The 17161-nt window shown below is 43.1% G+C and overlaps 1 protein-coding gene across 1 annotated transcript in view; it reads right to left on the bottom strand.

The window, feature by feature from the left end:
- LOC308302658 (glutamate receptor ionotropic, delta-1-like) overlaps positions 1-17161 on the bottom strand; it is a gene marked incomplete at its 3' end in the record, with an annotated part of 243505 nt that overhangs the window by 214821 nt on the left and 11523 nt on the right. The gene's annotated exons all lie outside the window — the stretch shown is intronic.

Genomic DNA, 17161 nt, shown 5'->3' with positions numbered 1-17161 from the left:
ATCGAATTGTATCGTTTTATTTTGTATCGTATCGAATCGGCAGTGCAAAGAATCGATTGTATCGATACTACCTACTTGTGCATTGTATTTAGCATTTTTAAGAAGAAAAAAATAAAAAGGAGGGGTTTAATTACTTTTCCTTTCCATATAGCTACACTGGTCTATGGATAAATGTGTGTAATCTCTGGGTTCATGTCAAGGTGCAGGTTTGTCAATATGCAATGTCCATGTATTTGGCAGATAATCACTGCGTTTACTTATTTATATCCATAATAATACATGTTTCCCTTAAAAACCTGCACTATCCACACCTTTCACACAGATTTAATTTCTTTGCTAAATAGTTACTATATCGATTTTAAATCATTAAATCGAATCGTATCACCATGAATGAACCAATATCGTCCATGTATCGTATCGTCAATCACTATTAATGTGTATCGTTACACCCCTACTGTTAACACATGGTACACATTTACACCCGTTAAGAGAGGTGGTGCCATAGTTTTGTACTTTTTTCTGTTTTAAATGTGTCTATGGAGTTAACGTCACTCTAACAGACCCCCAGGTGTGGTTACAATATGCAAATGTACCTTCCCTTTGTGTTTTTGGTTTCTTCCTGAAAGCTGAAAGCCTCTGAGTCAAAAGGCCTGGATTTAATGACATCATAAACTCTTTCTCTACACGTTTTTTTCTCCTTGGAAAAGATCTTCCTCCAAGTTTAATCATAATACCTGATCATCATGTTGTTGTTTTTTTATTATTCAGAGAATATTTATGTTAAATGAACCCATTGTATTGTTTTTCCTTTATAGCAGGGGTCCTCAAATACAAATCTTGAAGGTCCAGAAATATTTTTTTGAAACAGGTCCGGGTCCGAAAAAAAAGGCGAAGGCGAAATAAGGCGGATACATTTATACAGTATGTACTGTATGTATGTATGTTTATTTTATAATCATTAGAATTGTTTATTTTAATTATTATTATTATTATTTGGAACTTTGGAAATCTCAGTTGGAACTGTTACCCCTGCTACCCGATGCTGGATAAGCGGTTGAAGATGGATGGATGGATGAATGGATAATTATTTATGCATGTAGAGTAGGCTACATTATTTACATTTATTGTGTAGCAATAAAACACTGGCTTATAGTTTAATTATTGGAAACTAAAGAGCATGAATGCAATATTAGGCTTGTCGTTCAGAATGGAAAATAAAGTGAAACTTAGCGTGAGGGGGAGAGGATTACTTGACATTCAGTTGACACACGTACTGCACAAGCCAGACTGTGCTGGTTGCCTATGTCAAATGGCCAGTCAAATCAGGGTCAACGAGTCATAGTTATTAACCTAACACAGCCTAGGATAGCTGGCAATAATATGCGACGACACATCACATTGTTAAAGACGCATGATCACGCATCGCGAGTTTCGCGACCATTTCTCGTCTAATGCAAGCAGTTGGAGCCTTACATCGTGGATATTAATGTGTTGCTGTTGTCCTCTCCAATTGAACAGCCAAAGGTAGAAGATCTCTAAGTTATTAATCCAGTGGGAGCAATGGTTTCCAAGAGGTTTTAGCAACTTTTTCAGGCAGCGAGCGGCATGAGTGTGTGGAGAGGGGAGGGGAGGGGGGAGCAGCATGGAGAGCGCTGCTTCGGAGGGAAGGAAAACCTTTGATCTACAAGCCCACAGCACGTTGCACCCGCTACGCTTTGTGGGCTTGCAAATTGGCGTAGGGGTGTGTCTTGTGAGCCTGTGTATGTGTTTGAGCGAATGAGCACATACACACCCACGCACACACAAACACAAATCACACACAGTCAGTCCGATCGTCAGATACAACTGTGCGGAGATTTCTCAGAAATGTGCCGCGGTCCGGACGGAGGTGCGCCTGGGTCCGGACATGGACCGCGGTCTGCCTATTGAGGACCCCTGCTTTATAGTATAGTCTATAGTAAGTGGATGGGACACAAACTTTGAGCAGCTGTAAAAAAAAATCCTCTAGGGATTTTGCAAATGGAATCATTGATTTTCTGATTTGCTATACTCTGAAGTTTCCAAAAATGTATAGTTTTACAAATCCCCCCAAAATTTGAAGGAACCTTTATGTTTGGACATATTGAACTGGACTGTTTGCAGCTTGTGTGAAGCAGAGTTAGTTTAGTCTCCTGAACGCAGCACATCCTGGAGCTTCATGTTTAACTGAACAAACAGAAAGCTGTTCTCAAGGACTTTCTTCTTCTGGTCATTATTTATGTGGCACACGCATATTCTGAATGCCTTCGGCAGACTTAAAATGAGCCATTTTAATTGCGATTAATCGCGATTAACTTCAGGATTGGAGTGCGATTAATCGCGATAAAAAAATGAATCGTTGTCCACCTCTTATTTTTATATACTGTATATCCATCCCAGAAGGACCCCCGGGGGTCCTCCTCTTATTTATTTATTTATGGTGCATTTATATAGCGCTTTTTATCCAAAGCACTTTACATAGATTGTGCATTACATTCACCCATTCACACACACATTCATTACATTCACCCATTCACACACACATTCATTACATTCACCCATTCACACACACATTCATACACCAGTGGTGGAGGAAACCATGCAAGAAACCAACCTGCTCACCGGGAGCAACTAGGGGTTCAGAGTCTTGCTCAAGGACCCTTCGACATTAACTCAGGGGGAGCCCGGATTCGAACTAGGAACCCTTCGGGAACCCTTCGTGCTCTAATAACGGTTTCTCTACCCCTGAGCTATACTCTTATTTATATATACTGTATGTCCATCCTAGAAGGACCCCTGGGGGTCCTCCTCTTCTGGGGGTCCTCCTCTTATTTATATATACTGTATATCCATCCTAGAAGGACCCCTGGGGGTCCTCCTCTTATTTATATATACTGTATATCCATCCTAGAAGGACCCCTGGGTGTCCTCCTCTTATTTATATATACTGTATATCCATCCTAGAAGGACCCCTGGGGGTCCTCCTCTTATTTATATATACTGTATATCCATCCTAGAAGGACCCCTGGGGGTCCTCCTCTTATTTTTATATACTGTATATCCATCCCAGAAGGACCCCTGGGGGTCCCCCTCTTATTTATATATACTGTATATCCATCCCAGAAGGACCCCTGGGGGTCCTCCTCTTATTTTTATATACTGTATATCCATCCCAGAAGGACCCCTGGGGGTCCCCCTCTTATTTTTATATACTGTATATCCATCCTAGAAAGACCCCTGGGGGTCCCCACAACCGCACTTTGAGAACCACTGCCGTAGTGGAAAGGAAAAGTAGCCTCCGCCGTGTGTGAGCACGTTTCTGTTCCTCTGTGTGTGTGCGTGTGCGTGTGCGTGTGCGTGCGCGTGCGTGCGCGTGCGTGTGCGTGCGTGCGTGCGTGCGTGCGTGCGTGCGTGTGGGTGTGTTCAGTGGGTGACCAGACAGCTCTAGTGAGATGCTGAGTCAATCCTTTCTGCTTTGAAGTGGATATTGGATTTAACCTGCACTATGTGTGTGTGTGTGTGTGTGTGTGTGTGTGTGTGTGTGTGTGTGTGTGTGTGAGAGAGAGATAAGCCCCTCCCCTCGTGATCCCCAATGGATCTTCTGTCAGCCAATGACTGCAGAGTCTCCGGAGGTCATATGAGCTGAACTTCAACACTAAAGCAGGGGTCTTCAACAGGGGGTCCTGGGACCCCTAGTAGGTCTTCAGAGTTACTACAGGGGGTCCTCCAAATCTTGAACCCTAGTGTCCATATGGATTTTAAGTCTGCCAAAGGCATTCAGAATATGTGTGTGCCACATAAATAATGACCAGAAGTAAGTCCTTGAGAACGGCGTTCTGTTTATTCAATTAAACATGAAGCTCCGGGATTTCTCCTGGATTTGGTATCAAACTCCCAAAATTCACCAGAACACAGGAAATGACATCTACTATGATACTTTTTTTTTTTTTTTTTTTTTTATCCCGCAATTTTGCAACCCATTTTTTCACCCAGTGCCAATTGCCTATGTAATCCTGGGCTCTGCTCTCCCTCTGCCGCGCCTGGGGAGACAACGGACTGACCTCATGCTTCCTTCAATGCATGAGTAGTCCAAGTTGTTTCTTTTCACCTGACAGGGGGGATTTCCCCGGGATGGACGTAGCGCGTGGAAGGAACACGTTATTCCAACCAGTTCCTTTCTCCTCCATCAAGCGCCCCGGCTGGCCAGGGGAAGGCATTATTGAGACCAGGATTACTGCATGTTTTTGTGAGAGTATCAACCCTAGGAGACACGGGGAGAACATGCAAACTCCACACAGAAAGGCCCCTAGGGTGTGGGCGCTGATGACGCGGAGGGAGAAACACGCCCCCAGCACCCACAGCGTCCCCCGGCGGGAATCGAACCCAGGACCTTCTAGCTGTGAGGCGAAGCGCTAAGCACTGCGCCACCGTGCCCCCTTACATTTTTTTTTTTTTCTGGGGGAGGAATCCCAGACCCCCCCCCCCCCCCCGCTTTAGGGGTGGGGGCAATGCATGCAAGAAAGATCATACACATATTCACTTAAGTATGAGAAGTCATTATTGAAGATGTCCTTTACTTCAGTCATCAAATCTGTACCTACATTTGGCATTTTAAGGCTGAAATTCTACCCATGCTAGTAAAGCAAGCCTGATAAAAGTATCAAACATGCACAAAATTCAACACAGGAAAATATGTATGTATCTGTTACCCCCCCCCCCCCACAAAATAAATCTCCTGGATTCTGAGCGTCCGATGTTGACAACCCTTTCTGCCCGGTGACAGGTTGTCAGGTACGCCGTCACCATGGCGACGAGCAGGACAACCTTTATTTACTGTAGAACAACGTCACCATGGCGACGAGCAGGACAACCTTTATTTACTGTAGAACAACGTCACCATGGCGACGAGCAGGACAACCTTTATTTACTGTAGAACAACGTCACCATGGCGACGAGCAGGACAACCTTTATTTACTGTAGAACAACGTCACCATGGCGACGAGCAGGACAACCTTTATTTACTGTAGAACAACGTCACCATGGCGACGAGCAGGACAACCTTTATTTACTGTAGAACAACGTCACCATGGCGACGAGCAGGACAACCTTTATTTACTGTAGAACAACGTCACCATGGCGACGAGCAGGACAACCTTTATTTACTGTAGAACAACGTCACCATGGCGACGAGCAGGACAACCTTTATTTACTGTAGAACAACGTTACCATGGCGACGAGCAGGACAACCTTTATTTACAGTAGAACAACGTCACCATGGCGACGAGCAGGACAACCTTTATTTACTGTAGAACAACGTCACCATGGCGACGAGCAGGACAACCTTTATTTACTGTAGAACAACGTCACCATGGCGACGAGCAGGACAACCTTTATTTACTGTAGAACAACGTTATACTCTGACTGTATGCAAATCACACCGTATGCAAATCACACCGTATGCAAATACGACGGTGCTGAGTCGGCAGAAGATGCCTTGAGCTACGCTCTCTCTCTCTCTCTCTCTCTCTCTCTCTCTCTCTCTCTCTCTCTCTCTCTCTCTCTCTCTCTCTCTCTCTCTCTCACACACAGAGGGAGATACAGCTACAAGCCGTGCGATGTGGAGTTAAGCTGGTTGCAAATTGCTGCGTTTTTTTTCGTTGCCTTTTTGGAAATCCGAAATCCAAAAAAAAAAAAAAAAAAGAATTCAGGCTTTATCGAAAAAACGAAATGCGCATTAGTGAATGCAAACGGGTCAGCCAATAAATGTGAATAAATGATGACGTTGTGGTCCATCGTCTTCCAACATAACACTTTCCCCTGCCGCTAAACGTCCGTTGTATTAGCGTTAGCCCACTAAACAAACTGTCTGAACTCTGTGTGTAAATTCCTCCCGTTTTCACGGGAGGAATTTACGTGCCATCTCAGCTGTAGCTCTTTACAGACCGTTGTGCAAAGACAACCTCCGACAGAACTTAAAACGGAGATTTGTTCAAGTTAAACTTATAACAAACTGTCTCAGTATCACGTTCAGTCTCTGTTTACGTGTCGTTTGTTTGTGTCGCTCTTCTGCGACCTGGCGTTTGCCAAGGACCCTAAGCACAACGGTGGGGGCAAGGAGGTAGGGAGCGCTAGGCTACTCGAATTCCAATGACACCCGCAGATGGAAAAAGACTAAATCAGCTTTGTCTTAAAGTTATATCATGTAACTTTTTTTTATAAAACAAATCTTAAAATTGTCCTAACTGTTAAATCGCTAAAGTTTTAGAACACCCACTTATTTTCAGCTTCTAAAGCCTTCTCTTTATATGTTTTCATTGAGCCATGAGGGGGGGAGAATTTCGCGGCAAAATGACGTCATCTGCATCATCTGTATACGTTGTGTATACGTTGGCCAATCATATCGCGGATCATAAAAAAATGGTACACTACCGGCCAATCACAGGCGTACCTGCAGTATCTTCAGGAAGTAGCTTACCTCAGCTACAGTGTTTACCATGGTGAAGGATCTGAAGGATTCTTAACCTCTTAATCCCCAAATCCTGGCCAGAAAATTACGTTCTACCATGCGTTCTACCTCTCTACGGAATCGTATCGGTCGCAGTGGTTTGCGGCGCCGCTCCGGTGGTCCGCGGCGGTGGTCCGCGACGACTCCGGGCGAAAAACGTCCGAAAAAAGCAATACCACTACTGACCACTAGTTTAGCAACTTACACAGTATGGCTTTAATGCACATTTCTGATAACTCGCTTCCTATTCTTGTATACGTTCATGGAAACGCAACTAGTGACGCTACTACACAACATTTGGTTACCTATGGACTTCAGTTCCTCCCTCCCATTCCATCCATGAAGCCAGGTCACAAAAAAAGGTTTTACCCATTTAGATCGGGTACACATTATTGTGTATCATTATTTTATGCTTTAACTATTGAAAAATAGCAGATATACAAGCTCGCAGCGCGGCACCGAGTGCCGCGCTGCGAGCTTGTAGATCTGCTATTTTTGAAAAATCTTGAAAATTTGAATTTTGACCCGATTCCATAAGTGTCTTTTGAATCCTTCTAAGGTTTTTTGAAAAACCTACGTTTCTATGTCAGCAATCTGGCCAGCCATCGAAAAAGAAAAGGTCCTTTTCACTTCAACTGGAGCTCAGTTTGTCTGTTCTTGAGAGACTACTATGTCAGTGGTTCTCAAACCTTTTCATGTGAAGGAACCCCCAAAATGATATTTATTTGGCCACGGAGCCCCATCTCAAAATATTAAGTTCCAGGGACCACCCAGAAGCAAAATTTGAGTTACAAACGTTCGCTTTGAAAATACATATACATTTTCACGATGCGCTGTGAGCTTGTATATCTGCTATTTTTCACTGGTTAAAGCATTCAATAATTCTAGGCCTATTTTGGTGCAACACTCTCTCACATGGGTGGACTGTGGCGCGAGCAAACGCTCCCCTTCCCACGCAGCCTTTCCACCAAAAGGCCCTTTGAGTTCCGTTCAGCCCCTGCCTCTCTAACATGTTCTGCACGGGTAGGGGAGGGGAAGGGGGGGGAGCGCCCGGCGTGAAAAAACGGTGCTCGTTATGAGAGCCGCCGTCTGGCCGGTGATTAGAGGCGGAGCCTGTTATGAAGACCTGCTGACGCTCGCTGTGATCATCATCCAATCACACACCAGGGACACGGAGAGGAATTATGACCCCTACGGGTTGCCATACTGCACACACACGCACGCACACACGCACGCACGCACGCGCGCACGCACGCACGCACGCACGCAACGCAAAGCACGCACGCATGGACACACACACGCACGCACACACACGCATGCATGCACACACACACACACACACACACACACACACACACACACACACACACACACACACACACACACACACACACACACACACACACACACACACACACACATGCATGCACGGCTGCACGCACACGCACACATGCATGCATACACGCACGCACGTGCGCACGCACATGCATGCACACTCGCACACAGATGTCTGTTTATACAATAGTTGTGAGGACACTGATATTTTAGGACGGCAATTTTATGAATGCCATAATATTTCTTTTTGCCATTTAACTCATTAAGATACTTTAGCTATTAGAAAATAGCAGATCTACAAGCTCACAGCGCAGCACCGAGTGCCGCGCTGCCAGCTTGTGGATTTGCTATTTTTGGAGAAGAACAAAATATTTAGGGATGGGGTCTGTGGTCTCAAATACGTATGATTCTTTGGGCCAAAATCAGACGGGCCAAAACAATGGTTTAGTGATGAGTCATCACTTTTCACAAGGTGTATGGGGTACATTTTTGGCAAAACAAATGCTTGAAATGGATTCAGAATAATTAAAAACACCTAGTTAGACCCCTCACATGCTACTTAAAGCATATGTTTGGGAGTGATTTTTTTCCCTTATAGTACAGAGTATAGTAAGTAAATGAGACCCAGAATTACCCTAGCTGTCAAACATTTTGCTAGGGATGTTGAATTTCGTTTTGGTAAGGAATTTATTCACAGATTTGACAGGTATTCTGATAATTTTCCCTGACTATGAAGCTAGAACGTCTAAACGCCTCTAAGACCTGAGGCTGATCTACAAATGTCTTCTAAATCATTTGGTTTGTTTCCGTGATCAGTGGTTCTAAAACCTTTTCATGTCAAGGACCCCTGAAATGACATGAATTCAGGATGTAACAAGGACCCCTGAAATGACATGAATTCAGGATGTAACAAGGACCCCTGAAATGACATGAATTCAGGGTGTAACAAGGACCCCTGAAATGACATGTATTCAGGGTGTAACAAGGACCCCTGAAATGACATGTATTCGGGGGTGTAACAATGTAGTAACTGAATAGAAAAATCGATTTTAATTTGCAATGATCAACTATATCGATTGCAAAAGCAACATATCACACCGTTTCGGCTTTGTATCGTAGCGTATATCGTTTTAAAATACAGATAATCGGTATCAAATCGTTTTGCAGTGCAAATAATTTATTGTATGGAAACTAAGTATTTGTGCCTTGTAGTTAGCAATTTTAAGAGGGAAAATGAAAAAAAGAGGTTTATTTTTCCATTCCATAAAGCTACTCTTGGTCTATCGATACATGTGTGTAATCTCTGTGATCATGTCAAGGTGCGGGTTTGTCCATTGTCCAATTCAAAGCACTCAATACGCAAGAATGTCCCATTTCAGGTTTTCAGATCTACAAGCTCATGCGTTGTGTCGTGTTGTGAACAAACACACAACTCTACTGCAACACATGGAGGAGAGAATGAGATTGTAGGTGTGTGCATTTTGTTTTCTTGTTTGTGTGTACATACGCACGTATTATAGGTGTGTGTGTGTGTGTGTGTGTGTGTGTGTGTGTGTGTGTGTGTGTGTGTGTGTGTGTGTGTGTGTGTGTGTGTGTGCGACTGTGCGTATATGCGTGTGTATTATTTTATAGGCCATTGTGTGTTTTTATTCAATCAATCAATCAATCAACTTTATTTAGAAGACACAGGGTCCATTAAAAACGAGACACATAAAAACACATAAAATAAAATTAAAATAAAAACTGTACAGAATCATAAATAAAACATCATCTATACACAAGACAATCATACCAGTGTTCCCAGAAAGGAGACTGGTACCTGGTAGTACTGAGGCAGGGGTTGATCAACAACCCAATAATAGAGTTTTGCGACTTTTATTGTGCATAATGTGTGCAAGCAAGCATGCATTTTAGTCTGAGTGTGTGTGTGTGTGTGTGTGTGTGTTTGTGTGTGTGTTTGTGTGTGTGCCTGCGCATGCGTGTGTGCGTGCTGTAGTGTTTTGCTTCCTACTCTAACGCGGTTTTCGCTTTATCTTCTTTAGCGCGTGCATGTGTGTGTGTGTGTGTGTGTGTGTGTGTGTGTGTGTGTGTGTGTGTGTGTGTGTGTGCGCGCTCGTGCGGGGGGGGGGGGGGGGGGGCTCAGCTGTTCCTCTCCTCCGTTTGCCAGAGACAACAGATTGGATTCCTGCGGTCCTGACACACACACACACACACACACACACACACACACACACACACACACACACACACACACACACACACACACACACACACACACACACACACACACACACTCACACACACACACACACACACACACACACACACACACACACACACACACACACACACACACAGCCAGCTCAACGATGCAGTAAATCATGTGTTGGACAAACAGGACATTTATCCTGTCTGTTTGGCTGCCATATGAAAGCTCTCTGTGTCTGTGCGTGTGTGTGCGTGTGTACTGTATGTATGTGTATGTGTATGTTTGTGTGTGCGTGTGCTTGCGTAAGGACATTGGAACTCGGCCGGTGTGAGCGTAGACATAAAAAGCTAGACGCCTCCCCCGGCTCTGAGGCGCTTGAATCGCCGCCGCCGCCATTTTGACGGCGTGCGGAGGAGGAGGGCTCCCGCGTGCGTCCACAGCAGGGGGCGTACGGTTGGCCCAGGGTGAACTAGCTAAGCCAATCAGAGGCAGGCGGGGTCTTTTCCTGACCCGGGGTAACCTGGTGTTGTTACAGTCACTAGAAGAAGGCAGGGGGCGGAGCCATGCTGGCCTGTAGAGGACATTTCTGTCAAATTCCATTTTCTCCTTTGAGAAATATTACCATAAACATATGAATAGAATAGATAACAGCTCTGTAACTCTGAATGGAACCAAAGGACCCTTACAGCTCTGTAACTCTGAATGGAACCAAAGGACCCTTACAGCTCTGTAACTCTGAATGGAACCAAAGGACCCTTACAGCTCTGTAACTCTGAATGGAACCAAAGGACCCTTACAGCTCTGTAACTCTGAATGGAACCAAAGGACCCTTACAGCTCTGTAACTCTGAGGGGTCTTTTCTACCAATAGAACCTTGGTTCAAGATCCAGTGCTGTTCAACTTTCTTGGAACCTTGGTTTGTTCTTGTGAACCGACCGCGCACCAGCTTGCGTTTCCACCAGATTGAACCAGATTGAACCAGATTGAACCAGATTGAACCAGATTGAACCAGGTTGAACCAGATTGAACCAGAGGAACCAAGGATTTTGTGGTTCCCGTTCCGAACCAACTTTTACGGTTAGGAACCAACTGGGTTCTCATCGCTGGTTCATCCCATAGGCGGGAGAAAGAACGCAAACCGGTTCTTTGGTGGTCGAAAAGCACCCTGTGGGTGTGCAATGGAACCAAATGGACCGTTTGGTACAGACACACATACACACACATGGTCACACACACACACACACACACACACACACACACACACACACACACACACACACATACATACACGCACGCACGGATATATAGGGTGCATTCGGAAACCCGCACCGGGTGTGTGCTCAGTGTAGTGAGTGCAGTGGGCGTGACGTTGGAGAGTGCGTTCAGTGTGGCTTATTTACGAACGACCAGTTTTAACAGGCAGCTGTGCACTTTTTCACTCTGAACTCTGAAGGTAAACTTTCTGAAAAGCAGCAGTTGCTAAGTATGCTAATGTAACGTTGATATTGAAAGGAGATGTAATTCATAGCATTGGCATTCCTGCTGTTAGTTTACACGTTAATGCGTGTGAAACTATCAAGCCCAAACGACCAATTAAGCTGCAAATGCTGCATTTTGCGGTAATTTCCTCCATTGTTCACAGCTGAGAGGCGCTGCGCTCGACATGGCCATGAAAACAAACCAATCAAAACACTGCACCGACGCACCACACCGTCAAACCCCATCTTCTGAGTAGGGTCGTTCAGTGCGTGCACTCAACACACCAGTGCGCCGCGCACTGGATTTCCGAACGACAACGCACCAAGTGCACCGAATAAACAAACGACAACATGGCACACCAGTGCGTTGAGTGCGCATTTCCGAACGCACCCATAGACACACAAATATGCATAAACACACGCACACCCACCTATGCGTACACACACACACACACACACACACACACACACACACACACACACACACACACACACACACACACACAGTCCATGCACATGGTACATGCCTCACTGCACATTCAATAAGAGCAGACTCTAACTTAATGTAATAATATATAATAATAATAATAAAGTCCCTCCTCCTGGTGTTTAACTGTAATCTCTATGATCTAATCTATCTTCTTATTACTAGCGGGGATAATCCATTACTGCCCTGTAAAAGACATCATCATCATCTGTTTAACATTATCTCACTTTATTTAACGTCATGTTAGTGTTGGTGTCACCAGGCTCCTTATGCAGTCCTGTAAGGGTCCATTTGGTTCCATGTGTACACTCTCAGAGTTACAGATCTGTAAGGGTCCATTTGGTTCCATTTGTACACTCTCAGAGTTACAGAGCTGTAAGGGTCCATTTGGTTCCATTTGTACACTCTCAGAGTTACAGATCTGTAAGGGTCCATTTGGTTCCATTTGTACACTCTCAGAGTTACAGATCTGTAAGGGTCCATTTGGTTCCATTTGTACACTCTCAGAGTTACAGAGCTGTAAGGGTCCATTTGGTTCCGTTTGTACACTCTCAGAGTTACAGAGCTGTAAGGGTCCATTTGGTTCCGTTTGTACACTCTCAGAGTTACAGAGCTGTAAGGGTCCATTTGGTTCCGTTTGTACACTCTCAGAGTTACAGAGCTGTGGGTCCGGGACCCCTAGAGGGTCCTCAGAGTTACTACAGGGGGTCCTCCAAATCTTCCAATCCTGTTTTATGTTAACAACCTGAACCCTAGTGTCCATATTCTGAGAACTGTAGCCAAAAATAGCCGATCTACAGCTCGTAGATTGGCTATTTTCGGAAAAGAGATTTGGTGTAGAGGGGAAAAAGAGCAGACTAAGTACAGAGTGAAAGGTCAAGTTTATCAAGTATTGACGGTTCAAGTGGTTAAATATCTGAAAACACAAACTGACATGAATCCAAAATACACTGATGATTGTGCTGTCAAACAATGAAACTATATGGAATCTATGAACAGGTTGTGGGGGTCCCTGCTTCATCTCTCTCTCAAATAAGGGGTCCTTGGCCTGAAAACGTTGAAGACCCCTGCTGTAAGGGTCCATTTGGTTCTGTTTGTACACTCTCAAAGTTAACTGTCAATTATTTGGCTGGGTTGTGGACCCCCTAAACCTAACCCTTTACTATGGTGAAAGAAATGCAAATGCCCCCTCTTTCCATGCCATACCTGAAGGTAATTCAAGAGAATTGCCTTGTCCAAACTCTCCTGAACTTGAATGCAGCATCTTATGTTGAAAGAATTGCCCTCTCTGTGTAGAAATCCATGCCGTTACGCCACATCTCCAGTATTCACTTGACTATGCTTAGTTCAATGTGGTATCAAGCACCGAAAATCGCGTTGTGAGCTTGGAGGTCAGCTGTTTTCAATATTTTCACCCAGGGGCGTCAATTGGGTATGGCAGGGGTATGCAGCTGCCATACCCTGGGTCCAGGGGGGAAAATAAAAGTTACTTTTAAATATAAATCCATGAATGTCTCTTTGTCTATCTGTGCTGGTTATTATGTTGTTAAATTACAGTAAAATAACTACAAATGCAACATTTTACAAATTGATCACTTCAGAGTCAATCTGAGCTCAGAATCAATCAATAAATCAATAAATAAATAAAGTTCCCCAAAGAAGAATGGATCAGTCAGTCTGACATCGCCTCTCATCCTCTGAACAACAAACATCACCACAAAAAACCCCCAATAAACAAACTGATGAAAAAACAAACTAAAAACAAGTGTAATTCTCTCCAAACCCCCGAAGCATCAGAGTTTAATTTAAACCTGGATGTCAATAGAATAATAATACCACTCGGTAAGGCCTCATTCTCTGCCACAAGAAAATAATTAAAATAGATTTCTCGTCAAATTCGACCAGGAACGTAGCGTTGTTTCCGACGTGTCGTTAGTCCAACGGTCCCATTAGTCCGGCGCTGGTGAATGCTAACCTGGTGAATGTTAACCCTATAAGTCTAAAGGCACATTCCCACTGGGATAACAGATTAAAGAAATCTCTTTCTCCAGATGAAAAGGAGATTTCTCCTCATTTTGGTCTACGATAGGGGGCGCTCTTCTCCTCTTCCTAACGGAATTGACCTCATCTAAAAAAAGAATACAAATCCATCCCGTTCAATGTAACGTTATCAGATCTAGAAAAATCGATTTATCTCAGAATGTTCTTTTTTTCTTTTTCTTTTTTTCTCCAGAGTGGGTTTTTGGCCAAAACAAGCTTTAATCCACGGATTATGGCAGATATACAATGTTATTTTATTTATTCTACAGATTATGGCGGTATACAATGTTATTTTATTTATTGATACAATGTTATTTTATTTATTGATACAATGTTATTTTCCAAGGTAGAAAAAGAAAGACTGTTGTTTACATCCGTGTTGAAAAAATGAAATCAAATCTGTGGATCTTCAAAGGTTAATGAAAACTCGATCGATATGTGAGGCGTTTTGAGCTTGTAGATCTGCTATTTCCTATACTTTTGTGTAGGGGTGGGCGATATGGAAAAATACAATATCACCATATTCTTCCAAGCTGTATCACGATACACGATCACCATTCTTTTTCATGTTGGTTTTTATGGTTATTTTTCAAGTTACTTAACAGTACAACAACCTACAGTTCAAGGTAACACAAACTAAAAGAAAAAGCAGTAACAGACCATTTAGACCAGTGGTCCTCAAAGTGGGGTCCAGGGACTCTCTGGGTTCCTTTTGGGAGGTCTAAATTTGACCCTTACAAGTATGTAACTCTGACAGTATACAAATGAAACCAAATGGACCCTTATGGGTCCATTTGGTTTCATTTGTATACTGTCAGAGTTAAGGGTAGACCTTGACATTGTAGTTCGAGAACAACTGATTTAGACCAAAATGCAGGTTTAAATGAATTCTGCAACGGATCTCTGTATTAACAATTCAACAGGATTATTTTTATAAGGCTCCCTCATTGTATCATGATATATATATATACGATATCTCTGAAAAGCCATATCGTGGAGACATTGTATTGGCTGTTAATTCGAAAATAACTACTAATTCATTTCTATTGGATGCTTTCCTGGATTAAACGAGTTTGGACGTGTTTAAACGGCATTATAAAATGACATGACAGTTAATTCCTCGCAGCTGTTTTCGTCCAGACGAATGATTATGCAAAATAATTGTGATTAAAGCTGAAATAAATTACGACCAGGCGGTTATGTAATAGTAATGGTTACAGACAGTATGCTAATGTGAGGAGAGGAGAGGAGAGGAGAGGAGAGGAGAGGAGAGGAGAGGAGAGGAGATGTCAAAACTTGGCTACTCTAACTCTCTGGCCTCCCGGCATGTGTAAATAACATCTAGCCTCATGTTCCTACTTAAACCTGCAAGGCCCGAATAAATTTCTACTGGCCAAAAAAAAAAAAAAAAAAAAATCAGATGGTGTTGTAGGAGTCCTAATGAGAGGAAAATGTAATGTTTAAAAAATAATGTTTTTGGGTTAGGGTTAGGGTTAGGGTTAACCTAACCCTAACCCTAAAGGTTTTATAGCCATAAATCATAAATCATGCTCTAATTTACATTTTGGGGATATTTTTCCACAATAATAACATAATTATGTACATGTTCTAGACATTCTAATGATCACCAATATATATATATATATATATATATATATATATATATATATATATATATATATATATATATTTTTTTTTTTTTTTTTTTTTTTTTTTACGGGCATTTTACTTTTAGTGAAAAAATTAGATGTTGCTCGTCTCTGGACTCCAGGGTTAGGGTTAGCTAACGCTCCCTTCCTAGACACGCTTGGTAATCTGCTAGACGCGTGCTGCACATGGTCAGTCACATGGTCAGTCACATGGTCAGTCACATGGTCGGTCACATGGTCAGTCACATGGTCAGTCTGTCTGCAAGATCCTTCTGACCCTCTTTTTGCCAGACATGTCATGTGACATCACTAGAACATGACATTTGACAGGTTTGCAAAAGTGGCAAAATGATGAAGCTCAACCCCTCGTATCTGCATTGCTAATGATTGGTGTCAGGTGGTGAAACTTTTTGTTAAAAAATGTTAATGGTAATTCTTGTAACAGACCTGTAGAATGACTTGATCTCAATTAAGTGCTGTAAAAAGTTTTATTTACACAACAAAAAAAGAAAAAGAAAATAGCCTATATCTAGGTAAAAACCTCCTATGTGCATGTTGTCGACTGCAGATAGGAGGTTTTTATCTAGAAATGGAACAAAGAAAATTGAGATGGGGGTCCACGGTCTCATACATATCATTCTAGCGGTCCTTGGCATTAAAACGTTTGAGCACAACTGATATAGAAACATGTTTTTGTTTTTTTGTTTTTTTTTCAGAAAATCGTAGATAGAAGGTTTTGGTTTCTTTTTCATTTTCCTTTTTCAATTTTTCAGATAGGAGGTTGCCTCTTGGTCATCGTTATATTGATCCCAAAAGACTGTCCATGGGGTCTATTAGGCAGAAATGCTCCTGTTAAAAAATAATAATAACTTGCATTTATATAGCGCCTTTCATAAACCCAAGGCGCTTTACAAAACTCTATACAAACAACAAAACAAAACTAAGTGCCATAAGCCTGGGTGAATAGGTGTCTTTTCAATGCAGCCTTAAAAGAGTCCAGTGTTGGAGCATGGCGGATCTCCAATGGTAGAGTGTTCCACAGGGTGGGGGCTGCCACACTGAAGGCTCTGTCACCTAAGGTTCGCTTCTTTGCATTGGGAACAGAGAGGAGGTCCAAGTCTGCAGACCGCAGAGTCCGTGACAGAGTAGGTTTATCATGGAGGAGGTCTGAGAGATATTGTGGAGCCAGGGCGTTTTGACACTTGTAGGTGAGAAGGAGGAGTTTGTAGTTGATGCGATATTTAACAGGAAGCCAGTGCAGTTGTTTACGGGTGGGGGTGATGTGCTGCCAGGGCTTGGTGCGGGTGAGAACTCTGGCAGCTGAATTTTGGACATACTGGAGCCTATCCAGGTACTTGTTTGGGACCCCGAACAGGACTCCGTTGCAGTAGTCCAAACGAGATGTCACAAAGGCATGAATGAGGGTCTCTGCCACGGAAT

Source organism: Nannobrachium achirus (genome assembly GCF_963921795.1).
Source record: "Nannobrachium achirus genome assembly, chromosome: 18".
Lineage (NCBI taxonomy): Eukaryota > Metazoa > Chordata > Actinopteri > Myctophiformes > Myctophidae > Nannobrachium > Nannobrachium achirus.
This window is presented reverse-complemented; position numbering and strand designations above follow the sequence as displayed.